Genomic DNA, 17,497 nt, shown 5'->3' with positions numbered 1-17,497 from the left:
GGTTCCTAAATTGGTGGTGGTGGCTGAATTTTAGAGGAGGAAGAAGAAAGCTCTTTGGGTGGTGTTCATCTTGGAGGATCGTCGCCCACACGACGTCCAAGGCAAGGCGAGGAATATGGCAGAAGATCTCGAGGTCATTAACATACAAAGAGAAGGTATAACTAGTAATTTTCTTCCGCATCATACTAGTTATTTTTCTTTGTATGAGTTCCAAACACAAGAGGCATTAGATCTAGTTTTTCGAATTTATTTTTCGAGGTTGTGTTTTCTTTATTTTTCGAATTTGTGATTCGATTGTTCCTTTTGGTTAAACCTAGAGTTATTTAAGGAAATTAAATATTAGCTTTCCTTAAAAGGCTTTGTCTAGGCGGTGGTGGTTGCTCCCATATCCAAGAAGACCATGTGCCTCGCCATGCAGTCCTGGAAGCCAATTTTAGATATTAATATTTAATGGAATTTATATCGTAGGTGGATTTGAATCAATAGTGTTAAGTTCCGCTTGCGATTCAAATCTAAACTATTAAGAACAGATAAGTTAAATTTGAACTCAATGATGTTAAATTCCGTCTGCAATTCGTAATTTAACTTCTAAAGAACACAATAGGTTATTTAAGGAAATGTTTGACACTTGTACAAAATTTTTATACAGTGGAACCGGTACTATTTTCCTAGGACTAACCAACATGCACTTGTCCTTTTGTAGTAATCAAGTATACAAGTAAAAAGTTACCGACACTTTAGAGATAGAAGTAGGGTCACTCGTGTGTCGGTGTTAGACTACCGACCGTGATTGGAAGTTCTCAGAATAGTTGTCGGGCATAGCAGCTTCACAGCAGAGTCGTAGCAAAAGCCTAGAGTAATCAGAAGTTCAATCGGATGCACAGTAGCTCATATATGTGTTGTGTACTGAAGGCTTGAGACTACCTTATATAAGGCATGGAAGGTGCCTCCAATGAGGCAAGTTCGATCCTGAACTGTTTGGAACTTATCTGCTGCAAAGTCAAAATTTCATCCTGTGGAAGGCACCTTCGATGAACAGTACGAAGACGTCTTCCATCTCCATTGAAGGCGCCTTCGGACATTGTTCATCCGAAAGCAATTTTCTCTTTTTTACACTGCAAAACAACGTTAGTCCAATAAACAAAATAATTACCTGCAAGATAAATGTTAGTACAATAATAATGAGCAGTATTAATTAGTTCATGTCCTCTCGGGACCAGGAACTAGTCAAGGTCTCAGCTTAGAGATCCTAAATGGACCTAAACTAGAGCGATGTCTACTATCCCTTCAACCAGGGCGCATCCTCACTTGGTCACTCTCCTCCAGTAATTTACCTTAACTTACTAGTTTACCAGACATCTGATCATGCCCATTGACCTGTCTGGACTTATTGGTTATCATCATGGATTCGAGACAGCTTTAACTAACAAGAATCCTATGCGCTATTTATTATCGGAATTAGTTATTAAATTATCATAAATTTGACACTGAGGGAACATCTTTATGGGACACTGAGGGAACACCTTAATATTGAATATCTAATATTGTTACTCAGGTCAGTTAGAGATTTTTTTATAAAATTATTAAGCAAATTCTTTGTCAGCCAACAAAACACCTTTATGTGAATGAACCATAATTGAAATAGATAATTTCATATAATATTAATAGCAGTTGATGGAAAGATCGAGACAAGTATGTATTGAAAGAAGATGGGCAACATTTCGTATAAAAATATCAAGACAACATGTCATATATATTTTGAAAAAATGAAAATTGTATTGACAGTTATTAAATAATATTATCACGGATCTAATCACAAACTGTATCTGCAATTTGAACTACATCGATACCATCTTTTGAATTTTTGTGATAGAATATACTCATCACGTAGTCTCACCATATCATCCTAGAAAAAGTAAATATGTTAAAAATAGTGTAAAAAATAATTATGCACGGTTAAGAACAAATTCACTAAATAAGATCATAATATACATATGCAGTTTTTGTCGTGTCCCCAATCCACCCTTTCTTCGAGCTATAATGAGTTTCATTAAAGACAGTAATCTGATCTTTTCTTTGTGACTGATCGGTCTAAAAAAAATAATGTGTTAATATTTTAATCAACAAACAATATAAGATAATTATAAAATTAACACTTACACCGTCATAACTATACTGAATGAATGATTTAGAACCTCCACGATGGTTATATGGGAGTTTTCCTCGATTTTCGACATTTATTGCAGATCATTTCTGCAACATAAAATTTTGTATAAAAAAAAACAATAGTTATAGAACAAATAGTTAAATTTTTATATAAATAAAACATTTGTTATAGAATGAGTTACCTGAAATGCCTCAGATTCAAATAGAGTACACATGTAGTCCCAATCATCTTGAGTCTCACAGAACTCAATCGGAATATGTTGTCGGCGCTCAGCGGGAGGAAGGTGTGATAGCTTCTTATAATGGTTATGGATTTTAGATCTATTGTCTCTATATCGTGCACTCATCAATCGGTCGATCTCCTTCATGATCGACGATGAACCCTCCTGAAAACATATATCAAAAGCAGCCTGAAAAAATAAATTTATTTTGCACATGGTTAGTAATAAAGGAGTGGTTATAAATATGTTGAATTACTTATACTTACTGATATTCGATCGTATATCATCCTTTTATTCTCAGCGGGGATGTGCTTCCAGCTCTTAGCTTGTAAGGGAGCAAACTTCTTTACCGAGAGGCATAACTCGGTCATAAATGAAGCTGCATTAGGGTCAATGGGATGCCCATCTCTCTGACGGAAAGTAACAGGCAATCTACCCCGATCATTGATCTAGCGTGACAGCCGATCAGAATATGTGTCACGTGTCTCCCTACATATCGGTTAACTTGTAAATGCAATAGTGTTAACAATTAATAGATGAAATATTTAAATAAAATTTTTGTAAATTAAATACAAAACAACTAACCACTGGAAGAACTATCATCCATAGGTGTCTCCAAAACTGATAAATGCTCAATCCTCTTAGGCGGCATGGTTGTCGCATATTCATCGTATATAGATCAACAAATATGCATCAACATATATAGATATCTACAAGTAATGAATTAAAAATAAAAAAAACATATATACCATGTTCATAAAAAATTAATCACCACTATCATCTGAAAGAGATAATTAATCATCTGTGTCACTATCAATTTCAGTATCTTCATCCTCATCGTTAAGAAAACTTTGAGCATCCCTAGCAAGCTCCACTTGTGCATTTGACATATTTATATGTTGATGCTCAACATCTAATCTACAAAGTTGGGATATCTTTAATTCTTCACCAACTACTAAAGTTGCTTCATTAGAAGAATTATCTTGGTTAGTCTCAATATTGAAATTATTTCCAAATTCAATTTCTTCTGATACTTCATCAACTTCAGTTACTTCGTATATTTCTCGGTGTTGAACCTTCTGCACTACCATCCAATGGCCTCCACGCTTTATATCATTTAAATAATAAACTTGATTTGCTTGGTTGGCCAGAATGAATGGGTCATCAGCGTGTCATGTTTTAGAAGTGTCAATAGATAACAGACCAAACTCTTCAACTATTGATTTTTTTTTTCAGATTACATTAGAACCATTCACACCAAAATAATTGTACTTTATATCTGAAAGAGTAAAATAGTTGAACAACATCCTTCAACACTCCAAAAAAATCTAAATTGTCCCTGTCATCAGATGATGGTACGCTAACCTCGCTTTTCTGGGTAGTTCTGCGAGCATCACGAGATCTTGTATGGTATCAAATACCATTTACAATACAGGCATCATACAATTGAACTTCAAGATCAGGTCCCATTGCTAAATAATATAACTCGTTTATGATTTCTGAATTTGTTAAATTCTTTAACTTTATCATTCTATCCCTAAACCATTGTAGGAAATCTCGCTCATGGTATTAGAGAAGTTGATTTGAATGAACTTTATGTGACAGAAGTTGTAGATGTTCACTGTAGAAAAAAAATAATTATTTTACAATTGTATAATGAAATATAAACAATAAAATTACATAATGTAAAAACTTACTTCCTATATTGGTCAACTTCCTTACAATTGTTGAGAATATACCAATGTGCTTTCTTATACAAAGTCAAAGGCAATTTCATATTATGTGGATTGTCAAATACTCTTGTTTATTGTGAGAAAACACTTAAATTCCATGTTACTGGTTGAACATCATGATTTCATTCTGGCCTACTAAATCTTGTCTCAATTTGACTCATATATAAGGAACTGAAAGTCAAAGCCTCATTTACAATATACCCTTCTGCAATAGATCCTTCAGGCCTTGCTTTATTACGAACATACTTTTTTAGTCTACCCTAATATCGTTCAAAGGGATACATCCATCGTGAAGAAACAGGTCCAGCTAACATGGCTTCACGAGGTAAATGAACTATCAAATGAACCATAATGTCAAAAAATGCTGGAGGAAATATTTATTCCATCTTACATAATATGAAGACTATTTCCTCCTCCATTTTACATAAGTCCGCTAAGTGTAAAGATCTTGCAGTTATCTTTTTGAAAAAAATCGCATAACTCAATTAGTGTGCTGCATATGTCTTTTGGAAAGAATTTTCGTACGGCCACTGGAAGTATTCTTTGCAACAAGACATGACAATCATGTGATTTTAGTCCATGTAACTTTCCATCATTTGCATTCACATTTCTAGATATATTAGCAGCATATCCATCAGGAAACTTCATGGATTTTAAAAATTGACAAAATTCACGTCTTTCTTCTAATGTCAATGTGTAACTTGCATATGCTTTACTAAATTTGTCTCCAACTTTCTTTAAATGTAATTCACTTCTAATTCCCATATCCTGCAAGTCTAACCTTGCTTTAAATGTATCCTTTGACTTTCCATCTATATTAAATAATTGCCAACCAAAGCGTCACAGATATTTTTTTCGATGTGCATCACATCTAAATTGTGTCTCAACTTTAAATCTGGTCAATACTTTAACTCAAAAAATATAGACTTTTTTACCCAATTTGTTTCATCCAAAGATCATTGCCACTTTTTACTTAATGTAGGGTCCTTACTGAATGTCACTTGGGGTAATGCATTTAACTGTGCTAAAATCTCATAACCATTAAGTCTTTGTGGCGGTCTTTCTTGTTCAACCTTTCCATTGAAATTCTTATTTCTACGTCATGGGTGTTGCACATTCAAGAATCGACGATGGCATGTATAACATATTTTACTCTGTAATCTTTGAGGTTTAGTTTCATCAAGACATACTGGACATGCTTTATAACCCTTTGTGCTCCATCCAGATGTTGTTCCATATGCTGGAAAGTCATGAATGGTCCACATCACAGCAGCATGTAATTGAAATACTTGTTCAGTCGATGCATCATATGCTTCCACCCCATCATCCCATAGCTCTTTCAGTTCGTTGATCAAAGGTCGTAAGTACACATCTATCTCTTTCCCAAGTGATTTAGGACCAGGAATTAAAAGAGACATTATCAAATATGATGGCTTCATCATTTTCCATGGTGGTAAATTATAATTCACAAGTATAATAAGTCACATACTATAAGCATTTGACATGTTTCCCAATGGATTAAAACCATCAGTAGCCAACCCTAAGTGAATATTTCGTGAATCACTAGCAAATATTTCATGTGAAGTGTCAAATTCTTTCCATGATTTACTATCTGCTGGGTGTCTTAATACACCATCTGTTTCAACCCTCTTTTCTTTATGCCATCTCATATCTTTTGCTATATGTTTGGCAATAAACAATCGCTTAAGTCTGGCCTTCAAAGGAAAATATCGAAGAATTTTCTGAGCATTCTTTTTCTTATTCATCCCATCATACTTGTATCTGGGCTCCTTGCACACTGGACATATATCCTATTTAACCTCGTGCTCACCCCAAAATAATATACAATCATTCTTACATGCATGTATCTTCTCATATGTCAATCCTAACTCTTTTAACATTTTTTTTTTTGCTTCATAATGAGAGTTTGGAATCATATTTGGTTTTGGAAATGCCTCTTGCAATAACTGAGGTAACATATCAAAAGATTTATTGCTCCACCCATTTAACACTTTCACATGCGTTAACTTGACCAAAAAACTGAATGCAGAAAAATTAGTACAAGTGTGATACAACTCTTTTTGTGTTTCTTCAAATATTGAGGTATAACTTCCTCTAATATTATCTGCATTAATATCATCTTATTGAGGTGCACTGGTATTGATATTTTCTGCATTTCTTAAATTAGTAAACATATCTTCAAAATTATCTTCTTCAAAACCACAATCATGTTCCTATTCATTGACAATATTTATATTAATAGATGATGTAGTAGCTTCTCCGTGAAAGTTCCAAACTTTATATAATTTATCAAATCCCCACCTATAAAGATGTCCTCGAACATAATCCAACTCATATTTAAACAAATTGCCACACTTCTATATGGACAACGAATTTTGGATAAATTCAAACTTATCATATAATTCTCTGTCACCTTTAAAAACTGATTTAGCCCATTTATATATTCAGGCTCAATCCGATTCTCAATCATTATCCAACCTTTATCCATATTTATAACCTAATTAAATATATAAAAAATTTCATATTTTCAATAAAATAATTCTCAAATTAATTAATAACATCAAAATAACCCTAAAATTATCATCTAAGCATTAAAATAATCCTAAAATTATCATCTAAGCGTTGAGGTCAACAAAGGGAAAAAAATAAATTGGACTCAAAGATTTGAATTCCGAAGGCAAAAAGAGTAAAAACGTATCACCACCTAAGCCAAACTGACATAAGTGAACATGGAGACTTGAAGTCCGAAATGCCATATTAAATAAATAAAAAACTAAAGTATGACCAGAATGCATCACAAAAGGATAGGCACAAAATATTACAATTCTAAACTAGGTATAGCTACTATAATCACCTAGAGACAAGGTTACCAGTGGTTTTATCTAAGACAAAATTTGGTAACATAGAGATTGTTTTTGTTTTCTATGTTTCTATATGTTTGTGCGGTGAAAAGATTTATGTTTTGTATGTTATTTGTTCTAAATGATGGTGAAACTATCTTCTTTTGTTTTGACTGGATTTGTTGATTTTTGTATGATATTCAAGTCTGGAAATGTGTCTAAATTCAATAATTTCAATTTTTGATATTATGTTGTTATCAACCACTGGTATTGTTTGCTCATGGCACATTAGCTTTGGATGGTTAGTGATCCGACAGTAAGGAGGGGGGACCCCCCGTTAGACAGAGTCAACGCCACGTGGAGGTTGAAAGGTAAAAGGCTAATCAGGGGTTTAGCCGAGCGGATAAAGATTGGGGCGACCGACTGAACGTTCCGAACGGAAGCAAATACACCCTGGCGGGGAGTCGGGGTTCCGACGCTCATGTTGAACAGGGTTGTATGGCCGAGCGGGCAGCCCGCTCAGCAGAAGGCATAAAGTCGTAATACTGCGAACAGTCTCCTCAGAGCACACGACCGGGAATCTCCCGAGCGGAAGAGCACATATGACCAGCCGGGCGTGAGGGGACTACCGACCGGATGGACGCTCGGCATGGGGTAAGAAGAAACAAAAGGACAAGGGAACATCTTCTGACAGCGAGTATGTTCAACGATCAGACCATACGCAGGATCTTACGACAGAGGGTCCCGCTATTCCATCAGAGATGTGCTCGGACTGTAGCAGTATGGGGTCAGGTAAGCTCTTCTGACAAGCCGATACTGAGGCATGGTTAGAGGACACGTATTCACCTCGGTATGTGTACGTGAGCCTCTTCACAGCTCTATATAAGGGGCCTCACACTTCGCCTGAGGTACGCATTCTCGCATATTCAGAGCCACTTTCTCGTCTTCCTCTTGCCTGACTTGAGCGTCGGAGGGTCGTCGCCGGGAACCCCCTCCCGGCCCGACTTCATTGCAGGTTTGTCGAAGGTCCACACGACTGGTTGAAGATCTACGTCAGCAGTTCGGAGAGCGCCACGTGCCCAGCGTCCGTTGATTCAGCGTTCGGACAGGATCAGTTAGTATGTTCATTTTATGAATATTAGAAATTTTATTTTACAAAGAGCTTATTTGATGTTACATATAGTTTCTTGTATCAATGATTTTTTAGCAGAGTGACTTCACATTTAGTTGATTGATGATGTAAGACTAATGCTTCCTTTTGACCTATTAGCAGCATCTTTAAGTTTAATTTTATGACAACTAATTCAAAAGGTGGTAAAGGATAAAAATTATACTTACATTCATATATCAGGGGGCATTGGAGCAACCCAACATGCGGTTTGACTTACATGTCATCTTATTTATTCAAGACTAGCACAACCTTTTGTAGGGCACCTTAGTTTTTTGATTGGTTGACTTGTTAACCCAAAAGTTGAGCCATTTGAGAAAAGGCTGTAGATTCATTTTGTAACATCCCAAATTTCACGATTTGGAGTCCTAAAAGACCTTATTAAAATCTAGAAATGCTTTAGAAAAATTCTGGAGATTTTTAGAAATTTTTAGAGTATTTTTATGGAATTTTTGGAAGTCATTTGGTATTTTTACTAAACGAAGGAAGTTTCGACAAAAAAATGTCCAAGCCGAGAATTGAACCCACGACCTTTGACTCGGTCAAAATCCAACTGACCAGGTGGGCAAACAGATTTTTCTGTTTGGAAAAGGTAGCGAATTTATTTAAGATAATTAACAGAATATTATAAAAGGGATAAGTTGATCTTAGATTTGTTTGTTTAGAAAAGGTAGCGAATTTATTTAAGATAGTTAACAGAATATTATAAAAGGGATAAGTTGATGTTGGATTTGTTTGTTTAGAAAAAGTAGCGAATTTATTTAAAATAATTAACAGAATATTGGATTATAAAAGGGATAAGTTGATGTTGGATTTGTCTGTTTAGAAAAAATAGCAAATTTATTTAAGGAGTTAACAGAAATATTAAGTTATAAAAAGGGATAAGTTGATGCTCTGTTTTCCCGTGACTTAAACCATTCTCTCCTTCTCTTCTGCGTACGATGGCAGAGCTCGGGCAGAAAACGAAAGGGAGTTAGGGCAGCATCTCCGGCGGACGGCCAAGGTCCTAGAAGCCCTTTTTGTTCGGTTGTGAGTCCAAGAAGCAAGGTAAGTTGCTACTCACCTGCAGTAGGATTGCTCCGAGATTTTCTTATTGCCGTGAGTTAGATTTCTGAAGCATGTAGTAGGAGTAGTTTTCGGACTTGTTCTTCTTGATTTCGAATCATGCTGTAAAGATTATGCTTGTTCTTCTTGATTGTTGAAGCATGCTGTAAGGAGTTTTGTCTTTGAAGATTTCTGCCGTGAGTGTTCTATAGGTTATCGCTTGATTTCTAATTCTTTTTGGAAGTTAGAATGTTGGAGCTATGTAGCCCTATCTTTGCATGATTGTCTATTCCTTTGTATCGAAAAGGTTAGTAGTTGTTTGAATTTTCCTTGTTCTCCGAGTTTGGAATGGTAACTTAAGGATAATGAACAAGTGATTCTATTTCCTGTATCTTTTCTGTTCGAATACTTTGTTAGAGAAGGTTATTAGGTTTGTTCTTCATATCTAATTTGTATAAGGATTATTCTCTTTTATTAGCAGCAGTAATCTTTCTTATTGCTTTGCTTAGTTGGAAATAATTTAGGGTGTGTAGATTTATTGAGTTATTGTTCTTGAATATGCATGAACAGATTTATTTTCCAGTTTTGTTTGCTATGAGTTAAGCTTAAGATGCAGATTTTAGATAAGCTTAGTATGCAGATTTTAGATAAGCTTAATATGCAGATTTTAGTTAAGCTTAGTATGCAGATTTTAGATAAGCTTAGTATGCAGATTTTAGATAAGCTTAATATGCAGATTTTAGTTAAGCTTAATATGCAGATTTCTGTTTAAACTTGTATGCAGATTTTGTTTAAGCATTGCAATGTTAGAATTTGTTTAAACATTTCAGTTTTGTAAGAAGCATTCTTTTATAAGAAAAGTATAAGAAAGATAAAGAAAAGAAAGAAAAAGGCCAAGGCCTTAAGTAGATCCCAAAGTCAAGACTTTAGGGATTTTGGCACATAAGGTGCTACAGAAAATGCCGAGGCATTATATATTAGAAGTATTAAGAGATAACAAGTATTTTACTTTTATCAATGGCACTGTACTGGACTTTCAGTAGTCCTTGGGCTGGGCTCCCATAGTCGGTCCCTAGGTTTAGATAACCTAGTATGCAGGACTCTCAGTAGTCCTTGGGCTGGGCTCCCATAGTCGGTCCCTAGGTTTAGATAACCTAGTATGCAGGACTCTCAGTAGTCCTTGGGCTGGGCTCCCATAGTCGGTCCCTAGGTTTAGATAACCTAGTATGCAGGACTCTCAGTAGTCCTTGGGCTGGGCTCCCATAGTCGGTCCCTAGGTTTAGATAACCTAGCAAATCCTACTAGATTCGGGACCAGCTATCTCGGGTCTAGTTAGGGATGCGCGCATAGTAAGTACAGTTGCCGGGCCCAAGAAGAAGAAGTTGATTATTATTTTGAAGTATTATAAGTATAAGTTTTTGAACAAGTAAAACGAGTTTTATATAAGTCTTTGAACAAGTTGAATAAGATTCAGAAGGTGTATAGAATTCAGTAAGTTTAGCTTTCTTTATGCTAGCATGATTGTATAGCTTTGCTTTACATGTTTAGTCTTTCAGTATGTTTCTTTTACTAGTAGATGAGCATGAGTAGTTTTCCTTTTGAGCATTCAGTTTTAGATTTTAGCATATCCTCATGCATATCGAGATTTTGTGAGTTAGATAGCGCTTACTAAGCAAATTTTGCTTATAGACTACACTTCCTCTTACTGCAGATACAGGAAAGGAAAAGATATAGAAACGAAGATGACAAGGAGGTGTTCGAAGGATGTGTGATGCCAGGACTATGGAAGCCTTGGGACTAGGAAAGAAGTTGTAATTTTAGTTTCCGCATTTTAGTAATTAATAAACATTTGAGTTGTATTTTAAGTTCATGTCATTTGAGATTATTCCGTTTAGATTGCATGTAGGATGAGTTTAGTTTAGTAAGTAGATATTTGTGTGTTTGATACTTATTTAACTGCGTGGTTGATTGATATGTGCTCCAGCCGCTTGTGGCTGAGTATATATTGCATGTATTGTTGAGTATGGTCACCGGTACAGGGGAGATTCTGTCGAAATTTTTCGGTAGGGTTTCCATGTGATTTTTAATCATACCGGTTAAGTAGAGTTAGTAGATAAGTAACGGTCATCCTTAGAGAGTAGTAGTAGTAAGAAGGGTGGTCGTTACAGTTGGTATCAGAGCAGTTCCCATTCTCCAGCATCACACATCAGCACCATCCTTGCCGTCTTCAAGTAAGAAAGTATTTAAGTTTTCCTTTTATGCTTTCTTTATTATTTGCAGTATAGAGTATCTATTTATATGCGCTTAAGTAAGAAGAAGATTTTTGTTTAATTTTTCTATGTTTTGATACATATGCTTAGGAAGAATAGAGACAATTTTAGTTTTGTTTTTCTTATATTCATATACATAAGTATATTCAGAAAGGATAGAGAAGATATCAAATCTTTTCTTGGCATCACTAGATGCCAAGATAGAGGACAAGATACTGGGGAGTCAGAAACCCCAGTTAAGTAATTAGAACCAGAAGCATGAGGAAGTTACTTAGGAGTATGAGGATAGTATGAGATAGAAATATTCAGAATTATTCTAAGTTCGAGGACGAACTTTTTATAAGGGAGGGAGAATTGTAACATCCCAAATTTCACGATTTGGAGTCCTAAAAGACCTTATTAAAATCTAGAAATGCTTTAGAAAAATTCTGGAGATTTTTAGAAATTTTTAGAGTATTTTTATGGAATTTTTGGAAGTCATTTGGTATTTTTACTAAACGAAGGAAGTTTCGACAAAAAAATGTCCAAGCCGAGAATTGAACCCACGACCTTTGACTCGGTCAAAATCCAACTGACCAGGTGGGCAAACAGATTTTTCTGTTTGGAAAAGGTAGCGAATTTATTTAAGATAGTTAACAGAATATTATAAAAGGGATAAGTTGATCTTAGATTTGTTTGTTTAGAAAAGGTAGCGAATTTATTTAAGATAGTTAACAGAATATTATAAAAGGGATAAGTTGATGTTGGATTTGTTTGTTTAGAAAAAGTAGCGAATTTATTTAAAATAATTAACAGAATATTGGATTATAAAAGGGATAAGTTGATATTGGATTTGTCTGTTTAGAAAAGATAGCAAATTTATTTAAGGAGTTAACAGAAATATTAAGTTATAAAAAGGGATAAGTTGATGCTCTGTTTTCCCGTGACTTAAACCATTCTCTCCTTCTCTTCTGCGTACGATGGCGGAGCTCGGGCAGAAAACGAAAGGGAGTTAGGGCATCATCTCTGGCGGACGACCAAGGTCCTAGAAGCCCTTTTTGTTCGGTTGTGAGTCCAAGGAGCAAGGTAAGTTGCTACTCACCTGCAGTAGGATTGCTCCGAGATTTTCATTCCTTGCTGCCGTGGTTTAAGGATTTTGGTTTTATGCTTATTGCCGTGAGTTAGATTTCTGAAGCATGTAGTAGGAGTAGTTTTCGGACTTGTTCTTCTTGATTTCGAATCATGCTGTAAAGATTATGCTTGTTCTTCTTGATTGTTGAAGCATGCTGTAAGGAGTTTTGTCTTTGAAGATTTCTGCCGTGAGTGTTCTATAGGTTATCGCTTGATTTCTAATTCTTTTTGGAAGTTAGAATGTTGGAGCTATGTAGCCCTATCTTTGCATGATTGTCTATTCCTTTGTATCGAAAAGGTTAGTAGTTGTTTGAATTTTCCTTGTTCTCCGAGTTTGGAATGGTAACTTAAGGATAATGAACAAGTGATTCTATTTCCTGTATCTTTTCTGTTCGAATACTTTGTTAGAGAAGGTTATTAGGTTTGTTCTTCATATCTAATTTGTATGAGGATTATTCTCTTTTATTAGCAGCAGTAATCTTTCTTATTGCTTTGCTTAGTTGGAAATAATTTAGGGTGTGTAGATTTATTGAGTTATTGTTCTTGAATATGCATGAACAGATTTATTTTCCAGTTTTGTTTGCTATGAGTTAAGCTTAAGATGCAGATTTTTGATAAGCTTAGTATGCAGATCTTAGATAAGCTTAGTATGCAGATTTTGTTAAGCTTAGTATGCAGATTTTAGATAAGCTTAGTATGCAGATTTTAGATAAGCTTAATATGCAGATTTTAGTTAAGCTTAATATGCAGATTTCTGTTTAAACTTGTATGCAGATTTTGTTTAAGCATTGCAATGTTAGAATTTGTTTAAACATTTCAGTTTTGTAAGAAGCATTCTTTTATAAGAAAAGTATAAGAAAGATAAAGAAAAGAAAGAAAAAAGGCCAAGGCCTTAAGTAGATCCCAAAGTCAAGACTTTAGGGATTTTGGCACATAAGGTGCTACAGAAAATGCCGAGGCATTATATATTAGAAGTATTAAGAGATAACAAGTATTTTACTTTTATCAATGGCACTGTACTGGACTTTCAGTAGTCCTTGGGCTGGGCTCCCATAGTCGGTCCCTAGGTTTAGATAACCTAGTATGCAGGACTCTCAGTAGTCCTTGGGCTGGGCTCCCATAGTCGGTCCCTAGGTTTAGATAACCTAGTATGCAGGACTCTCAGTAGTCCTTGGGCTGGGCTCCCATAGTCGGTCCCTAGGTTTAGATAACCTAGCAAATCCTACTAGATTCGGGACCAGCTATCTCGGGTCTAGTTAGGGATGCGCGCATAGTAAGTACAGTTGCCGGGCCCAAGAAGAAGAAGTTGATTATTATTTTGAAGTATTATAAGTATAAGTTTTTGAACAAGTAAAACGAGTTTTATATAAGTCTTTGAACAAGTTGAATAAGATTCAGAAGGTGTATAGAATTCAGTAAGTTTAGCTTTCTTTATGCTAGCATGATTGTATAGCTTTGCTTTACATGTTTAGTCTTTCAGTATGTTTCTTTTACTAGTAGATGAGCATGAGTAGTTTTCCTTTTGAGCATTCAGTTTTAGATTTCCATATATCCTCATGCATATCGAGATTTTGTGAGTTAGATAGCGCTTACTAAGCAAATTTTGCTTATAGACTACACTTCCTCTTACTGTAGATACAGGAAAGGAAAAGATATAGAAAGTAAGACGACAAGGAGGTGTTCGAAGGATGTGTGATGCCAGGACTATGGAAGCCTTGGGACTAGGAAAGAAGTTGTAATTTTAGTTTCCGCATTTTAGTAATTAATAAACATTTGAGTTGTATTTTAAGTTCATGTCATTTGAGATTATTCCGTTTAGATTGCATGTAGGATGAGTTTAGTTTAGTAAGTAGATATTTGTGTGTTTGATACTTATTTAACTGCGTGGTTGATTGATATGTGCTCCAGCCGCTTGTGGCTGAGTATATATTGCATGTATTGTTGAGTATGGTCACCGGTACAGGGGAGATTCTGTCGAAATTTTTCGGTAGGGTTTCCATGTGATTTTTAATCATACCGGTTAAGTAGAGTTAGTAGATAAGTAACGGTCATCCTTAGAGAGTAGTAGTAGTAAGAAGGGTGGTCGTTACACATTTCATGATTCATATGCTGTAGATTTGTTGCTCTGTTTAAAATCATAAATATGGCATTTATACCTTAAGTTAGGTTTGGCAATCATTTATTTAATAGCTTCAGTTAATAGAAAAAAAAAATCTACACGTCTATTTTTAATTAATAGAACTATTGTTTGGTATGATCTTTTACATGTGACCTATTTTCAGTGTTAATGATTGAACGGTGAGTACTACAAAAATTTTCAATAAATCAAATCTACAATTATATTTTGTGGTTTCAGATGGTTAAAAGAGAGTGAATATATCTTACTAACAAGTAGCAGATTTCCAGAGGGAGTCAGTCGGTTGCCAAATCACCAGAAATAAGAGGGAAGATGAACCTAGATTTTGTGCTTTCGTAAACAATAAACGGACAAGGGGCAAGAGGTACCGTGGATGGTGGGCCGCTGAAAAGTAAAAAAGCGAGGGGAAGGCGCCGGAGTCGTCGAAGTCGCCGGAGGAGAAGTGCGGCATAGGATGGCGCAGGAGAAGGGAGCAGGAGGCTTCCGTAAGAGTCGCTGGAGTTGCCGGAGAAGAGGTAGGCGTGGAGAAGAAGAGAAGTTGTGGCGCGAGGAGAAAGACCGTGGCATCGGGTCGGGGAAATTAGGGTTTTTTTAGTGAATGTTAGCGGCGAGTTACATATTTCGCCGCTAAGGTAATATGTTAGCGGCGAATAAGGGTTTTTTCGCCGCTAAAAAATCGGCGACAACATTTGAAATAAATCGTCTCTAATATATTAGCGACGATTTTAGTATATTTCGTTGCTAATATACGAATATTAGTGATATTTTTCCCACCTTTATCATATTAATTAACGACAAACTCCATATTTCGCCGCTAAAAAAATAGCGACGATTTATTTTCCACATATTCGCTAACACATATTTTTATCAAAAAAAATATTTGCGACATATTAATATGTCGTCGCAAATTGCGATGATTTGCTTCGAGATTTAATTTCGTTGCTATTTTACTAATTTTTTGTAGTGACATATAAACAGCATCAAAGGCAATAAATATGAAAAATAATTTTCCAACTATTATGGCATCATCCATAGCTACCCTCCGTGTGCCACTAACCCTAGCCGCCGCCAACGGGTCATGTCATCGCGTTTATCTTGCTTCTTTTTCCGCTACGCCTCTGGTCCTCAAATAGCACCACGCCTCGCAAGGATACGATCCGTGATAAAAATAAAGTTTTACATTTATCAATCCTATATTCCACAAGGGAATGTACATGTAATCTAGATCGAACAGAATGTAAAATCCTAAAACTAATACAGCACCTGCTGTATTTAATAATTACAATCATACACACATATAAAATGCTCTCGACATGCCCGAGGGTCCAAATCACACACAAACATAATAGGGTCATAATAGTTGAAACTAGGATGTCTGCAACCACAGAATTAATCTATTTGCACACCCTACTATTATCCTGCCTAAATTTATGTATGAAAAGTGCATAATTTAACTGAAACCCAAACACACAGAGGCAGAAAACTAGCTCTGATACCAATTGTTGGCACTACTTGGAATTCTGTTCTGTTTCCCCTGTACAAAAATTTGTACAAGCACAGAACTTTTCCTAGCAACTCATGTGCTTTTCAGAAGTTAAACTTGGATTACAAAAAGGAAAGATTTTTAAAATTAAAACCTCTCTTTTAAATCATGGTTACAAAAAAGGAAAGTTTTAACAAAAAATAAAATCTCTCTTTTAAATCATTGTAGATTGCTACAAAATGAAAGATTTTTTTAAATTTAAAACTCTCTTTTTAAAACCATGTGGATGGCTTCAAAAAAGGAAAGTTTTAAAATTTTAAAATCTCTCTTTTAAAATATTGTAGATGGCTAAAAAAGAAAATTTTAAAAAATTAAAAATCCACTTTTAAACCCATCTTGGTCGGCCCCTTTCTTGGGCACCAAGCAAGGGATGGCTGGCCCGTTGCTTGGGTACCAAGTAAAGATGTGGTCAGGCATAAGGATAACTTAGGTAGATGCGAGGCTTTATAGGGACCTAGAGGACGAATTGGTTTTGGCCTCCTTATGAGCTTGAGCTTCCTATGTTCAACCCGAACACCTAACTCAAGTCCATCAATAATAACTCATATCACTAAAGAGTTATTATTGAACTACTGCACCAATCACATATTATATTATGGGCTCCTTCTTATCATGAGTGTGTTAATCTCCCTGTGTTTAAGATATCGAATGTCCATTAATTAAATGAGTTACTGACAACTCACTTAATTGCCATCTAGCTCCAAGAGTAGTACCACTCAACTTCATTGTCATATCAAAACTAAGTCCGTCTGCAGGGTTTACATGACAATCCTTATAAGCTCCTCAATGGGACATCATCATCCTAATAAATAGGATACAGTTTCCTTCTATAATCAACAACACACTATATAAATAATATTATTTCCCAACTTATCAGGCCTATTGATTTAACGAATAAATCTCACCCTTTGATAAATTAAAGAAATAAATACTAAGTACATGTGCTTGTTATTATATCGGGATTAAGAGTACGCACATCCATAATAACAGAGATTCTGTTCTTTTATGCAGTCAGTATAAAAGGGACAACCTCAAATGGTTCTGCTCTATACACACATAGTATACTAGTGTAATTTTATAGTCAAGATAAACTAGTACCAAATTACACTACAATCATTCCAATGGTTTGTCCCAATCCATCTTGGTTGTGAGCTTCTATTTATAATCCATAAGAAACTGAGAATATGATCTTCTGTGTGACATCACACACCATGTTATCTACAATATAAATTAAATAGATAACT

Source organism: Zingiber officinale, chromosome 1B, assembly GCF_018446385.1.
Source record: "Zingiber officinale cultivar Zhangliang chromosome 1B, Zo_v1.1, whole genome shotgun sequence".
Taxonomy (NCBI): Eukaryota; Viridiplantae; Streptophyta; class Magnoliopsida; order Zingiberales; family Zingiberaceae; genus Zingiber; species Zingiber officinale.
Note: the sequence above shows the minus strand (reverse complement) of the source record.